The sequence below is a fragment of the Dipodomys spectabilis genome, unplaced genomic scaffold (assembly GCF_019054845.1).
Source record: "Dipodomys spectabilis isolate Male_0828 unplaced genomic scaffold, ASM1905484v1 ptg000363l, whole genome shotgun sequence".
NCBI lineage: Eukaryota > Metazoa > Chordata > Mammalia > Rodentia > Heteromyidae > Dipodomys > Dipodomys spectabilis.
Window position 1 is genome coordinate 1,155,417 of NW_024871040.1, and position 16,604 is coordinate 1,172,020.

Here is a 16,604-nt window from a genome sequence, read left to right on the forward strand (position 1 = left end):
AGAAACATAGATCCTGTGGTTTCCCTTATTTGCAATAACTAGTATATGTCTGAGTCAAGCAGAAAAGGTCATATAAGTTGATGTTAGGGAAATGAACCCTAAGATATGTATTCAAATGATTTTTTTCATGTGATTGTTTGTCTAAGATTCTTTTTTTAATTTTTATTTTTTATTGTGAAAATACTGTACAGAGGGTTACAATTACATGGGCAAGATAATGAGTACATTTCTTAACAAGCACTGTAGCCTCCTCCTTTGTTTCCCCTTCCCATCCCTTCCCAGGCTCCCCCTCCCGCCCCCCCCACCCAATCCTCCCCCCCCCACCAAAGTTGTAAAGTTCGTTTTCAACATGACAACTTGTACTTCTCATTGTCTAAGATTCTTAAAGAGAAGTATTAACGTCTATACAAAAGAAGAAGAAATGGGTGGTGCTCTGGTTGCTGACATCTACAATCCTAACTACTTGTGAAATTCAGATATGGGAATTAAGGACCAAGCCATTACAAGTAGCAAAATCCATGAGATTCTTACCTCTAAGCAAGCACCAGAAAGCCCAAAGTTGAGCTGAAACTCGTAGAGTTAACGTCTTGAACAAAAATGTCTTTTTTCTCAAGTCTTAGGTGAAAAGCTCTGGGATAGTGCCTAGGCCCTCAATTTAAGCCCAGAACTGGCACATATATACATGTATGTATATGTATACACACACACACACACACACACACACATACAGAGGCAGGAAGAAACATCTCATTGTTTAGAGCATTCTGATTCTACCATACCATAAACATTTTTCCATCTCTGCCATTTAAAGAGCTTAAGTTATGATCTAACATCCATGATGGTGATACCTATGAGTACTTTCTATTTCTCTGGCATTGTTCTAAATTATGTTCCATCTATCAATGGACAATCTTAGTAACAACCCTGATACAAAGATTCTGTGATTACTTTCAGTAAAAAGTAAGAAAAATATAAAGGATTAAATTTAGGAAATTATTGAAGTTATCACAGCAGATAACTGGTTTCAGAATGAAGTTTTAGAGAATTACTCGATTTTATCCAAGTATCTTACATTGTATGATCTAGCTCGTATCAATATTGTCCTTCAGAATGCCCTAGATTGAGTTGGTGACTTAACATTCCTCTTAACCAACTACCTGGCACTGCCCAGTTGAGAACTTGGACTTCCTCATGTTAAACTATTCAAAGTTGCAAAGATTCCATATGTATGGCCCTTTTTCTCATAGCCAAGATTCCATGGTCCAATGATCAAAGGAAGTAGCATTGTTCATGGTTCATCATAGCTAATTCCAGTAATAATATTTTTATTTCCTGTGTTGCCTCCTTAAGCTCTGCTCTCATTCTATTTCCAAAGTTAAGAGTGCTTCACAGGGGGACAGAAATACTATTCAACCAGAAATCATACCTTTCTCTGTGTAATGTGAACACCTCCTACCTCTACAGCTGGTGAAGAACAAAGGTATGATACTGGTTTGGGTTACTGATCCTGGATACTAAAAGAAAATTGGACCATTGCTACATAAAAGTGACAATGAATATTGAGTATGGTTTTGCTTAATACCGTGGTGTCTTGTAATTAGAGGCAGTGGAAAAATTATGACAACTTAATCAAGGACATGACAAGATAATTATGGGCACTACTATAAACCTGGATGTGTCAGTATTGAAGATTATCCCTAAAACAAAGAAAACATGACTAGCTTTAACATTTCGGATTTTAAAAGTGAATAGAAGGCTGATGTATTTTGATGCTATTGCCAGTTGTAGGGATCTTTGAGGAATAGGGCCTACTGGGAAGTTCTCATTCATTGGGATTTTGTCTTGTCCGTTCCTTGCTTTCTTTTGCTTCCTAATATTCAGGTAAGTGTGCTTGCTCTGTCATGTACTGCTTTCACGATGTACAAGAAATGTTACACGTTAGCCAAAACTCTGTGTTAAAAAACCTTTTCATCCTAATTTAATCAAACAGGAATTTTATTACATTAGTAGAAAAATCTAGTATACCATTAGAGGTGCTTGTGAGGGCAAGGTGCATATGAAATGATTAGAAGAATAAGGCAGTAATTCTAAATAGTAATTAAAGCCAGGTGGCTAGTTGTGAGTTTTGATGAATACATATCTGGAATTGTTATAGTGATTTTTCTTAATATATTTAGAATATGTGCACATTTATCAGAGAGAAAATCTGGTATTTTATTTTATTTCCATTCTTAACACTTTATAACCAAAAATAGCATTAGAATAGTTGATTTTGTTCCATGTGATTTCAGTTATGGAACTATCAAGAAATATGACTTTCATTAAAGACATGAAGAAAAGAGTTAAGAAGTTTTCAGTTATAGGTATGACAGGCATATGTTGGGTGGAAGTAGGACTTTCCTATTATCTTTATTTGTATAATATGGCGGGAAGTCTTAATTTTCAAATTTATTGGATTGAGGAACACCTAGGAGATTGATAAATATTTCTGGGTGGTTTGGGGTAGACACTTTCAGAGACAATCAAATGACAAGGGCTTTCACCTAAGGACTGCTTTGATGGGTTTGTAGCCTGATGACATTGTTGGGAAGCCGTGCTGAGTTGGATGTTAGACCATTAGAAGTGGCTCACTACTGCATGTTCTCAGGGCTATGTACATCTTGCCCTGGCTCCATCTTATGTTCTTTTTCTGTGCTTCCAGGCCTACATCATGAAAGCTGCTCTGTTCTTCCTCACTCTCCCTTCAATGATGAACTGAAGCTTGTGAAACCATGAGAAAAATAAATCTACCTGAATTAATTTGCTTATGTCCAAACAGGCAGGCAGGGAGCTAAAACAGATCACATTGATATGTATGGGTGATATATGTATAGATGTCAAGTTGGTAAGAAAAGAACAGTGGTATGAGTTTTATGTGTCCATTTGCATAAGCAATATTACCTTACTGTCCAATTAAGCACTACTAATCTTGGTGCTGATATGAAGGTATTTTTTTTAAGTTGTGGATAACACATACAATCAATTGACTTTAAGTAGATTGTCGCAACCACCTCGACCAGCAAGGAAGACACGACCCGGGATTCTTCTCAAAGCAGTTTATTCAGGAACCTTGTTTGCTAGCTTCTCTCTTGCCCCGCACCCGCGCTCCGGTTATAAGCCTCCTGGATGGCCAATCCCGAGATGCCACGTGGCATATACCAATAGGGTCGCAAACACGGAAGCAAGCCAGTAGCCAAGCCATAGCCATATAAGGAGTTGTTTTTCACAGAGAGCACTCGCCATCGGGAAGGCGGAAGCCAGCGCCATCTTTGGTCGCGGCCCCTGCAGCTCTCCACAGCTCCCCCTTTTTGTTTTATTAAGCGACAGGTAAGAGTAGAGGTTGGGCCTCTGTCTAAAACATTAATGACAGGACCTTGCACTGGTCTTCGCCTGAGGGGCGCCTTCCCCAGTGATGACCAGGCCCGTCCGATGCCTTTTTTGCAGAGGTGGGACTTGGGCATCAACCCACTTGCAACCCAACATGCTCTTCTTGGGCTCACGCCAGGAAGTGATTCCCATGTGTAGTGCGTTTGCCCAAGTGCAGTGCGTTTGCCTTACACCCTGTGCTATTCCTTTAATGTGGCAAGCCACGCGTGGGGGGACTGTCCGGCCTCAATGGCAGTGAAGGCCTGGACCACCATAGCCATACTCCTGCGCTGCGAGCTCCTAATCCGGCATATGCACCACAGGCACAGCAAGATCACCAATGCCAGGATACCGATAAGGGAGCCCATTCCCGCCCACTCCTTCAAAGGATTCACAGCTGTCAAAATCCAGGAGGAAACATCTTGTAACAGGGCATCATCCATCCGGGTGGAGTTTACCGCGACAATGGCCAATCGTAGCTGTAACATCAATTGGTCGAATTCCCCTGTCCAGTTGCCTAAAAGATAACTTGACAGTTGTTTAGACAAATTTGCTGCCTGGGTATAGTTATAATACTGAACAGCGGTAATACAAAGCCCTTCATATTTTTGAACACATCCCAGCTGAGCCAACTGCCACAGGATATCAACCTGCTCCTGCACAAAGTCAACCCTTTGATTTAACAGCATCAGTCCTCCTTTTAATTGTGCAATGGCCACTTGTTGTAAATCCAGAGCTCTGGCTGTAGAAGCCGACAAGTTATTTAAAGTCTGAGCCGTCTGCACAGTATGTGACATGGCAACAGCAGCAGTGGTCGCACCCGCAGCAGCTACAGCTATAGCAGTTACAATGGCCGCAGTGATGCCAAAATCTCTCTTATGCCTAAACAAGGTTACAGCTTGAGAAGCATCTACTGGCACAGGCACCCAACACGGAATGCGTGTAACTATAGCTAACGGATACTGAGAACTCCAGCAGGTAGCATAATAGCAGGTTTCATTAGTACAAGCACACACATCATCTGAGCATACAGAGGTGTTGTTAATTATCAAAAACACAAAAGGGGAAACCACACACACGGGGGTAGGCTGATAGCTAACTATCGTATAATTTTTACTAAAATGACAATTGGCACCCACAGTAGGGGCAGTATTAGTCAAATTGCAAGTCATGCTTGCTATAAAAAAGTGACCCCCTTGTAGCATAACTATAGGTTCGGCCTGCAAGCAACTTCCATTAAGACCACATAACAGCCAATTATTAAAGGGATTAATTACAGCCCTAAATAGTACACTAGCATTGGACAAGACACTAGGGGAGAATGAAAAACGCTTAGACTCATCAGCCCAAACAACTTGTCGTGATTGGCAACCTGTCCAAGGCCAAGCCTCCCCAATAAGGTCAGGCAAGCAAAAAGGGGCCCATTTAGGTTGTTTTACAGGCCACGGGTCAGTGCTTAACCCTAAGCTATCATAATATTTACCTAAGACAGTACCAACAAATCCAGTAGCATTTGCCCAAACCTCAATTGATCCCGGATTTCCATACCAATATCTAAAATAAGCAGCCGGGGAACGAGTCAAGGCTATGCAACTACCAGTAAGGGTCGCATCACTTAAGCAAAAGCATAGCGTGCCCATCAGGCTAATTTTTCTAGCTTCACCAACCCCTGCCATTTCTTTATCCTCTGGGTAAAAGGGAAGGTTAAGAGTCTTATTTGTGGAGAAAAATTTAGGGAAAAGAGAGGCGTCATGTCTCACGGGCATGGGCCTCGGGAATGCAGACAGTATCCCCCACCTCGGTACTGCCTGTCCCTGTTGGATCATCAGGAGCTGTATGATCAGCAACGCAATCTTTTGTTTCTTCCGGGTTCCGTTCATCTTGGACTCGCCGCACAAGTCATTCGGGCACCCACACTGGATCCGAACGATTCTGAGGAAAAACACAAACAGATCCTCATGCCCATACCAGCACGGGGTCAGGCCCGTTCCAGAGCCCCGTGAGCACATCCTTCCACAAAGCCGATCCTAAGGCCGAAGGAGTGGAACTGTTATGCCTATCCGCAGCTGAACGACCAGCGTTATCCAAATTCAAAAAATTTAGGGTGAAAAGTGTCATGGCTATTCTTTGTCTTGCTGTAGCCATCAGGGGTCCAGCTCCCCCTTTTTGTTTTTGTAACATTTTTTTGATAGTGCGATGAGTTCTTTCCACAATTCCTTGTCCTTGAGGGTTATAGGGCAGTCCATGCACCAGGGTAACACCCATTTGAGTGCAAAAGGAAACAAAGCGCTGCCCAGTATAGGCCGGACCATTATCAGTTTTTTGCTGTTTTGGCATTCCCCAAGCCGCCCACGCTTCCAAGCAGTGAGATATTACATCAGTAGCCTTTTCTCCTGACAGGGGGGTGGCAAATACAACACCCGAAAAGGTATCAACAGAAACATGTAGATATTTTAAGCGGCCAAATTCAGGTACATGAGTTACATCCATCTGCCATACTTGTAAGGGTTTTAAACCACGTGGATTAACTCCAAACGTAGGGGGCTTATGGTAAATAATACATCGGGGACGCTCCTTTATCACTTGACGTGCATCTGCTCTAGAAAGGGAAAAGCGGCTTTGTAAAGTCCTGGCATTTACATGAAATTTGGCATGAAAATCTTTTGTTAAGTCAACAGAAGAAGCATGGAGCGCCCACTCAGCACGAGTGTGTGCATCAGCCAAGGCATTACCCTTTGTCAGTGGCCCTGGGAGGCCCATATGTGCTTGAATATGCATTGGAAAAAAGGGTTCCTTGCGTTGCCATATAAGGGATTGTAACAAGGTAAAGGGAGCTAGAACAGAACTGGTAGCCTTTATTGTACCAACCGCTTCCAATATTTTTAAAGCATTTATTACATAGGCTGAATCTGATATTAAATTAAAGGGACAGGGGAAAGCTTTAAATACTTCAATTACAATCATCAACTCAACAATGTGTGGGTTACCGGGGATAAATTGATGCTGCACGGGGTCTTGGTTACTTGCAACGTATACCCCACATCCCGTTTTGGAGCCATCCGTAAAAAATATTTATAGCCCCTCTAATAGGCTTTCGGGCAGTTACCTTTGGAAAAATCACTGGATGTTCCTTTATAAATCTTAGTAGGGGGTCTTTGGGCAAATGATTATTAATATCTCCTGGAAACATGCATCTCAAAATGGACCAATTATCAATAGTGGCACATAAAATCTGAACTTGGTAGGCATTGTAGGGAACAATGATGGAGTGCGGATAAACTCCAAAAAATTGTAAACTCTGTTGAACTCCTTGCAGAGCTAAGCCCGCTACCGCCTCAGGGTAATACTCCAGCGCCTTTCCGGGGGAAACATGAGAGTGTAACCACATCAACAGCCCCTTTTGCCAAAGTACCCCAGTTGGTTGGGTCTCAGTGGGAAGAATGCATAAATCAAATGGTTGGCCATCTTGTAGCCTGTTTAAACAGGCGGCACTTAAAGCCTCCTCCACCCTTTTGAGAGCAAATCGGGCGCTCTCAGTCAGGTATCGTGGGGAGTTTAAATCTATATCTCCTTTTAGCATCTCAAATAAGGGTTTTAATTCATAATTTGACAATTTTAAATACCCCCTTATCCAATTAATATCCCCCAACAATTTTTGAAAATCATTTAAAGTCTTTAAGTTATCTTTTCTCAGGGTCAATTTTTGAGGCATAATCGACCTGGGATGTATCTTGGCTCCCAGATACTCCACCACTCTGCCTGTTTGTATTTTTTCTGGCGCCGGATAAAGACCCTGTTCCCTTAAGGCAAAAACGAATTCTGCATAGGCCTTTTGTAACCCAGCCTCTTCCTTATGAGCTATCAAAATGTCATCCATATAATGGACCACCCTGAGTTTTGGATGCCTTTTTTTAACAGGAGCTATAGTCCTGCCGACAAACAGCTGACACGTAGTGGGGCTGTTGGCCATACCCTGAGACAGCACGACCTACTCATATCTTTGGTCAGGTTCCTCATGGTTACAAGAGGGCACAGTAAAGGCAAAGCGCTCACAATCAGCGGAATGCAAGGGGATAGAAAAGAACCAATCTTTTATGTCTATTACCATAATAGGCCAATGGGCAGGAAGTGCGGAAAGCAAAGGTAACCCTCTTTGTACAGGGCCCATTATTTGCATCTGTGCGTTTATGGCACGCAAATCATGAAGTAATCGCCATTTACCCGACTTCTTTTTTATCACAAATATTGGAGTATTACATGGTGAAACTGAGCATCTCACATGGCCCAGGGCTACCTGTTCTTCTACCAGTTTATGAGCGGCTAAAAGCTTTTCGGAGGATAGAGGCCACTGAGCTACCCATACCGGTTCCTCCGTCTTCCAAGTAATGGGAATTTGATCCTCAGCGGCCCCTATGAAAAACCCAGCCCATGTCAATCAAGTTTTTGGTGGACATCAATAGGCTCTTTACGGCCTTGCAAGTTTTTTTCCAGTCCTTGTCCTGGGCAGTAGCCCATTCGTAACATCATTTCCTTTGAGGTAGGAGAATGTTCATTACTGAGGCAAAACCCCATCTCTTTTAGTAAATCTCCACCCCACAGGGAGACAGGCAATTCTAAAACATAAGGCTGGATGTTTCCAGAGTGTCCTTCTCCATCCTTCCAGTTAAGAGGTTTTGCACTTAAGTCAGGAGCTTTGGCATAGCCCAGCCCTCTCAGGGTTTGTTCTGAGGCCTGTAATGGCCACCCTCTCGGCCAATCCTTTTTTGCAATAATGCTACGATCGGCCCCTGTGTCTAACAGTCCTATAATCCTTTTTCCTTCAATCTCCAGCTCAAGCATGGGTCTCTGGTCTAAATCCAGGGCTAGGTACACTGACTCAATTCCGGAGGAGCCAAAACCCTTTTCACCTCTCTCAGACTGTATAGCAGGAAATTTTTCATGTGGGCAATTCTGTCTCCAGGGGAAATTGTTACAATGCCTTTTGGAGCTTCTACCATTATTTTAACTATGCCTGTATAATCTGGGTCAATAACTCCTGGGTGAATTTTAAGCCCTCTAAGGGCAACGGAAGACCAGCCAATTAGTAACCCCACTGTGCCCCGTTCCAAAGGACCTTGAAAATCTGACTCTACTAACTGAACGCCCATTTGCGGGGTCAGTACGAGCCTGGTGGTGGCACGGAGGTCCAGTCCCGCCGAGCCTGTAGTGGCTCTCTGCAGTTCTTGGGATGCCTCAGAGTAGGCCATCCTTCTTGGGGAATTTCCTCGTTTGGGCTCTCCATTGCCCCATACATTTGCGGGCCCTGGGGACGGGGGCCCCTCTGCCCGTTTTTTGGCTGCGTGATGGGGCCCAAGGGCTGGCCGATAGCATCTTTGACTGATCTACATTCACTGGCCCAACGCTTTCCTTTTTTACATCTGGGGCACAGCCCTGGCTGTTTACCCGTTGTAACTCCTCCAACTCTTCCGGTTCCTTTTCTCTCTGGGCAATCTCTCTTGAAATGGCCAGCCTTGCCACACTTGAAGCATGCTCCAGATGTCACTCCAGAGTTCCCCCCCCCCCCCCCCCCCGCCTATTTGAATACTGGAGTACTGCGGCGGCAAGTCCTGCATTAGTTAGAGGTCCTCCCAGCTCTCTGCACACTTTCATCCATGCCTCCAACCCTCTATGTTTATACGGGGTAATGGTGGCTTTACATTCTTTGGTGCATTGCTCATAGACTAATTGTTTTATAAGAGGCAAGGCCATGTCAGGGTCCCCAAAAATTCTGCCTGTTGCTTCCACCATTTTGGCCACAAAATCCGAAAAGGGCTCGGTAGCCTCCTGCAGGATCTTGGTGAGATTGCCACTAACTTCCCCCTTATTTGGTAGTGATTTCCACGCCTTAATGCAAACATCATTTATCTGTTGATACACTTCAGGGGGATATCCTGTCTGAGCATTAGCAAAGCGGCCTTGTCCTAAGAGCATATCTCTGTCCCAAGCCTGGTGTCCGTTTGCTTGATTGATGGCTGCCTGTTCATTACAAAATTCCAGCATAAATGCCCTCCAATCCAAGTATTGGCCTGGACTCAAACATGCCCATGCTAGGCTCGCCCAATCAGAGGGAGTCATGCAGTATCTTTTTATAGCTTCCACTTGAGCTACAGTAAAAGAGCCAGGGACTTAATTACTTTAAATTCTAGAGGCTCATGAAACCTCTGTTGATTACCGTCTTGAAAAACTGGGAAGGCAAGTTCTGCTTGAGCAGTTTGCCAAGTATCCGGGCAAAATGTATGCCCATTGGCTCCATGTCGATATGGAGGAGGATCTAAAGGGGCTTGACCGGAAGTTCTTTCTACATCATCTAAAGGGGTCTGACCAGAAGTTTTTTCTACGTCCTCCTTAAACACAGGTTGGCTTAGCTTACGTTCCCCTCTTTTTATACGGCTCCTTTTCATCTGTTGAATAAGTGCTCTCACTTCTTCCTCCTCTAAATCGCTGGAACTTCCTCTTTCTGATTTTAGCTCGGACATATCTGGGTATAGTCGCCCCCTTTTGCCCTGTTCACTGTCTCCCTTTTCACTGATCGCCTTCTCTGACCTCTCCTCCTGTAACTGCTCCAGTGCTGACTGTCCATTTTCTATAACCTCACAGCAATGCTGGTCCTCCAGGCAGCCCCTAATCAATGCCCAAATGGGGCGGACTCCTGCCCTTAATATGCCCTCTTCATATGCAAAGTCCAAATCCTTTCCTAATTTGTCCCATGAGGCTACTGTAAGGCTCCTGGACACTATGAACCAAGGAGCCACAATATTGCATGCATAAAGGAACCTCTGTAAGGTACCCTTCTTTAACTTTAGTCCTTTCGAGCATAGTAGCTCTTCCAGGGCCAGAAAAATTGGATGTGACATCGCGGCGCCCATCTCAGTTATTAAAAATTTTATTTTCTTTTACTTTTACTTTAGGCCTGTATTTTTTCCCGGGTTTCCGCTCTCTCTTTATCTACAGAGAAGAGCCCCGTATTATGCCCGCTTTAATCGCGGATTCCCACTTCCCTGGGAACTTACCGGTGCACTACCCTGACTGCCAGGAGTTCTGAATCCCTTGTGAAGTTAGTTCCCCGTACGGGCCACCACTTGTCGCAACCACCTCGACCAGCAAGGAAGACACGACCCGGGATTCTTCTCAAAGCAGTTTATTCAGGAACCTTGTTTGCTAGCTTCTCTCTTGCCCCGCACCCGCGCTCCGGTTATAAGCCTCCTGGATGGCCAATCCCGAGATGCCACGTGGCATATACCAATAGGGTCGCAAACACGGAAGCAAGCCAGTAGCCAAGCCATAGCCATATAAGGAGTTGTTTTCCACAGAGAGCACTCGCCATCGGGAAGGTGGAAGCCAGCGCCATCTTTGGTCGCGGCCCCTGCAGCTCTCCACAGTAGATTACCATCCTTAAACCTGACCTCATCCATTTAGTTGATAAGTCTTAATTATAAAACTGAAATTTCCCTAGGGAATTATGGTCAAGAATGAAACATCAGTGCCTGGCCAGGAATTTCTGCCTTGAAACAGCTTGCACTACAGATTGAAGGCTGGCCAAACTAAACAATTTACATCAGCTGATTACATATATTCATATATATGCTTTTAAGAACTAAAAAAAAGTAGATACACACTCACACACTAATCATAGAATTAGTCCTCTTTTCCATAAGTTCTACATCTATGGATTCAACTGAGAGCAGATAGAATATAATTATAAAATAAATTATTTCTTTACTAAGCATGATTATTATCAATAATCTCTAAGCAATAGAGAATAACAATGAATACAATTTGCACTTTATTAGATATTATAAATAACATGGTGATTATTTACAGTATGCAGGGCTGTGTTCACAAGTAATATGTGAATACATCACTGTGTTGTATAATGCAATTGATTTTAATATCCAGAGGGTTTCCTGGAACCAATGTCCCCTGGATATCAAGGACCATTTATGTATAGATAATCTCCTACTGGCTATTGTTAGCTAGAGAACCCTAACTGACACATACTTGAAGAAACAAAGATAAATATAATATCCATCCATTAACTGAGATTTGTAGCCTAAAATGGGCAAGGAAATGTGATATGAATTTCTTAACTTCCGTTTATCCACCCCTGGTCTCTGCAGGATACAATCATGCTTCACATGGTTTTGCTCAGTGGGTAACATCTCTCCCCTGAATCTAAGTATTGCTATATTCATTCTAACTTCCTCTGTGTGCTATTTGTAGAAAAGACTGACATAGAATTTGGGATCAAAAACCGTTATCTCACTAGGAAAACAAAATGTCATAGTAAGGATCTCTTCAGAGACTCCGTCTTAGATCTGCTCTCTCTGCGTGTGTCCCTCTTCTCCTGGTTATTCGAAATGAACTGCTTCTGTATGGTGCATCTCTCCTATAGTTCTTATATGATGACTTATTTTCCACTGATTCAGTTAGTCCAAGTTTTGAGTTGCTGACCCAACTAAGCGTAGTATTTTAAGTAATAGCATCTTCCTTCAGACCAGATTCAATTGCTTATACAATATTAGTTGCTTATAGAATATTAATTGCTGTATCATTCTATATCAAAGCTAAGTGTATTCTATGCTATTTTTCTTAGTGAGTGAGCCATGTAATCATGTCTAAGAATTTTTAAAACATGACACTCGACTTACTTCTTTAAGTATTGACTTTCCAATAAATCAAAACCTTTCTCTTACAGGCTGTAATTCTGTTTTCTTTTCTTTTTTTTTTATTGTGAAAATACCGTACAGAGGAGTTACAATTACATGGGCAAGATAACGAGTACATTTCTTATCAAGCATTGTTGCCTCCTCTTTGTTTCCCCTTCCCATCCCTTCCAATACTCCCTTCCTACCTCCACCTGATCCCCCCATCCCCCACCAAAGTTGTAAAGTTCATTTTTCGACATAACGACTTGTACATCTCATTGTTGCAATGGGTCCACCTGTATCCCTAGTTAAGCAATTTGTTTTTTCCCTTCTCCTCGACAAATTATACCAACATCAAATACAGTGAAAGGATGGATTATAATGGGGGGGGGGAGGGACATACAAAGCTACAAAGCAACATAGAAATCATCTTATAAATATGTTAGAAACAATTGCATGAAAGAAAAAAAAACAAATAAACATTTGAATCTTATCTTGGGGTTCATTCCCCTAATATCAACTTATCTGACCTTTTCTGCTTGAATCAGACATATACTAGTTGTTGCAAATAAGGGAAACCACAGGACCTATGTTTCTTTGGGCCTGGCTTACTTCACTTAATATAATTTTTTCCAAGTCTTTCCATTTCCTAACAAATTGGGAGAAGATCTTCACTAGCCATACAGTAGACAAGGGTCTCAGATCTAAAATATACCTGGAACTTAAAAAATTAAATCCCCCCCCAAACAAATCTTCAAAGAAACAACTGCCCAATAAAAAAGTGGGCTAAAGACTTAAAGAGAAACTTCTCTGAAGAGGAAAGAAGGATGGTCTATAGACACATGAAGAAATGCTCAACCTCTCTAGCCATAAAAGAAATGCAAATCAAAACAACATTGAGATACCACCTCACCCCATTTAGGATGGCTATAATCAATAACTGTAATAACAACAAATGTTGGATGGGGATGTGGACAGAAGTGAACCTTACTGCATTGTTGGTGGGAGTGTAAACTTGTTCAACCACTTTGGAAAGCAGTATGGGGGTTCCTCAAAAGACTCCACATAGAGCTCCCCTATGACCCAGCAATCCCACTTTTGGGCATTTACCCAAATGATCACAAACAAGACCAAACTAAAGCTACCAGCATGACTATGTTTATTGCAGCTTTATTTACCATTGCTAAGATATGGAACCAACCCAGATGCCCCTCAGTAGATGAATGGATTAAGAAAATGTGGTATATATACATAATGGTATTCTATTTTTTCTTTTCTTTTCTTTCTTGTACTTGCAATGTCAATGTCCTTATTTTCATATTGTAAGAGTCCTATTTCTTCAAATATTTCACTTTATATAGTAGTCATGTTATTTATAGCATACGTTAAAAGTGCTTCCCATATATGAGACCCTATGAATTAATTTATCTGAGTAACTACTACAAAGAGAAATTATTTTAAAAAGCAAGCTGAGCTGTGAAGCATTACATGAAAAAATATCTAATTAATCAGTTTGAAGCATAGACCATTGGAACTACAGTCAGCAAATATTAAAGACAATTATCATTAAAATAGAACAATTTTCTACTACTTCAAAAATATTTTATGAATAGAGCTTTTGTTGGTAGTAAGCTAACTATTTAAATCTATATAAGTAGACTAATTAAGGATATCAGAACATAATAAGTTGATATCAACGTGGAAGTCTAGGACAGACATGTACTGAGTTGCCAGAAGACAATTGTCTAAAATTCAAATGACTAATTAGATTTTGCAGTCCCACAGAAAAAAAATAGAGCTAGAACAAACATCAGTCAACTATAGAGACATTCTCTACAAACATTTCAAAAAATAAACCAAAAATAGATTTTTAGCTTTGTTATTCTTCACTTAACTAAGAACAAATTGTCCCTGAGAGAAATGTATTGACTAAACATGCTCTAACCTTTCATAAATTAATCCTCCTAGGATATCAGTTTGTCAGAATGAGAAAATAAACATACACGTATGTGTAAAGGATTATTAAGGATAATGACCATGGTGGAATCATAATTACACTTACAAGGAGACTTCACCTAAGCCTTCCTCTTGGAAAAACAAAGGTGTTCCAATGATAATAAAGTTTATCTACTTAATTTGAAAAGGAGACATGGATGATGATGAACAGAAGGTTGACATGTAAATAACTTAGGAAGATGCTACATTTACAAATTCTCAAATTCAGTGTTTCACAAGAGACCCTGAGGACAATGTTCTTATTTTTAATACACAACAGCATGCAAAATGTCATAGGAGTGATGTCTGTACTTAATAAAGCTTCCATTGCATATACACATCCTTCTAATGATAGATGCAGTTCTGAAAATTAGCGGTCTATAGACTTGCTGAGTAAGAGTTTGCATGATAGACTTATTGATAGTAATAACTGGATCGGTGCCAATTCATTATGGGATTATATTTAATTCAGTTTAATAATATTAAGTTATATGTGTGTAGAAATGATTTGCTATCAAAAGAAAAAGAATAGTGATTAAGCATGTAAAGCTTTGAGGTAAGGTTAACGAGTTTAATCCTTATGTTTATTTTCAGTCAAAATATCGCGAGACCTAAAAACATCAGGGTTAAGGCCACCTATATTTGTCACCCTCCTAAGGTCACAATTTTGAGAGAAATATACAGACCTGGACACAAAGAGACTCAGGACACTTAGAAGGGTACAGCAAATGAGGTCCAGCTGCAGTATGCTTTTATGGTTAAGAGTGCCAATTTGAAGCCTGATCTTTTGTTTTTAATTTGGCAGTTTGTGAACTGGCCAGGCTGCATTGTATACAAAGTATTATTTCTTTTTAAGAATTTGAAGATCAAATTTAGCCCAGGGTAACAGAATGGAGCCCAGAACACTGCCTTTACCTAGAGGAATGACTGAAGGAAATCTGCCATCAGCAAATTCCCCAAACATTCCGAAACAGAGGGAAGAGTCTAGAAGTGTATTTGAAACACCCTACATTTGCTCCAGTGGGTGGATGGCAAAACTGGAGATCACTTCTGTGTTACAGTTTTCTTCTTAACAAACGCTTTAGTTTTCTTATCATTTAACTTCTGTTAAAAACTCTACATGAAGCTGAATACCAGATACTCACTAGGCTGAAGTCAAAAGGCTGGAGGTGATGCTGTGACTCGAGTGGTAGAGAGCTAGTCTTGAGAAAAAGAAGCTAAGGTATTGTGTCCAAGCCCTGAGTTCAAGCCCCAAACTGTCAAAAAAAATGCTTTCGGACAGCACCTAGTCTCTGAGTTCAAGCCCAAAGACCAGCATGAATAAAAGACAACAACAACCACAACAAAAATTTCATTTCTACATGAACAAGATATCTATGTCCTAGGGTGCAAAATTGTATTGCAGCAGTTCACAACTATCTAACATTATTATTAACAAGTTTTGTGAATTATTTTTCCTTCTTTAATAGAGTCAGGCTTCCAGTCATTTTCTCTCTCTCCATTGTCAAGAAATCGGGGAAAGGTTGAACTGCAGAGACTAAATTCCAGACAATTGTAGATGAAAGTTGAGGGCTCTTTTTCTTCTACACAATCCCACCTTGCAGGGCAAATGTGGTAGAGTTGGAAAAAAATAATAACAACGAAAAGAAAAGCTAAGATCTTATATTCTCTTATTTAAGATCAATCATAATGTAGATTTTCTACACTGAGAAAGGTATAAAAAAAGAGGCAATCATCTCTGTGACATCACTTAAACCAGCATTGTCATTTCTAAGAGAAATAGTCCATCTATTCTCCATTGCCAGCACTATAGAAGAAATAGCGATTTTTTACACAGAGATTGAGGGCACACCATAAGGATAGGGAACAACAGAGCTCATCTGGAGAGAATTACATTACTATAGAACATGTCTACATGACATGGTTCTCATTGTGAGTACTTTTGCATCTGAACTGTATATAACTACATCTTAAAGAAATTAAGTCATGGTTACACATATTTGAAATGATTGTTGGTAAACTATTTGATAAATAATTTTCCAGGTGATCAACTGGCTAAATTTTAAATGCATCAATTATAGGTAAAAATTACAGCAGAGCAAGACAAAATATTGCCATTATTTCATCATTTGAGCATAGCTTGTTCTTCATATGAACAAATGAAGAACATATGTACTTCATATGAACATATGTACTTGGTGATCAAGTACACCATTTTTCAATAAAATAAAATTTATTCTTAACCACACCCCCTCCTAACTACATCAAGCATTGGCTGCTACTCTATAACGACACAAAAATATGGCATACACCACCCAAATTAATGGACCCATTCTGTAACAAAACAGAATTTTTAATTTGCATTCTATGTTCCAATAGTTCAGGATAATTATGAGAGGAGAAGAGAGAGATTTCTTTTTCACATTACAATCTGTAACAGCATTATGAGAATTGGTGATATTTAAAAATACTGAAACTTTGGAAGAATCTTTTAATATTTTTAGTACTATTTTAAAGCTG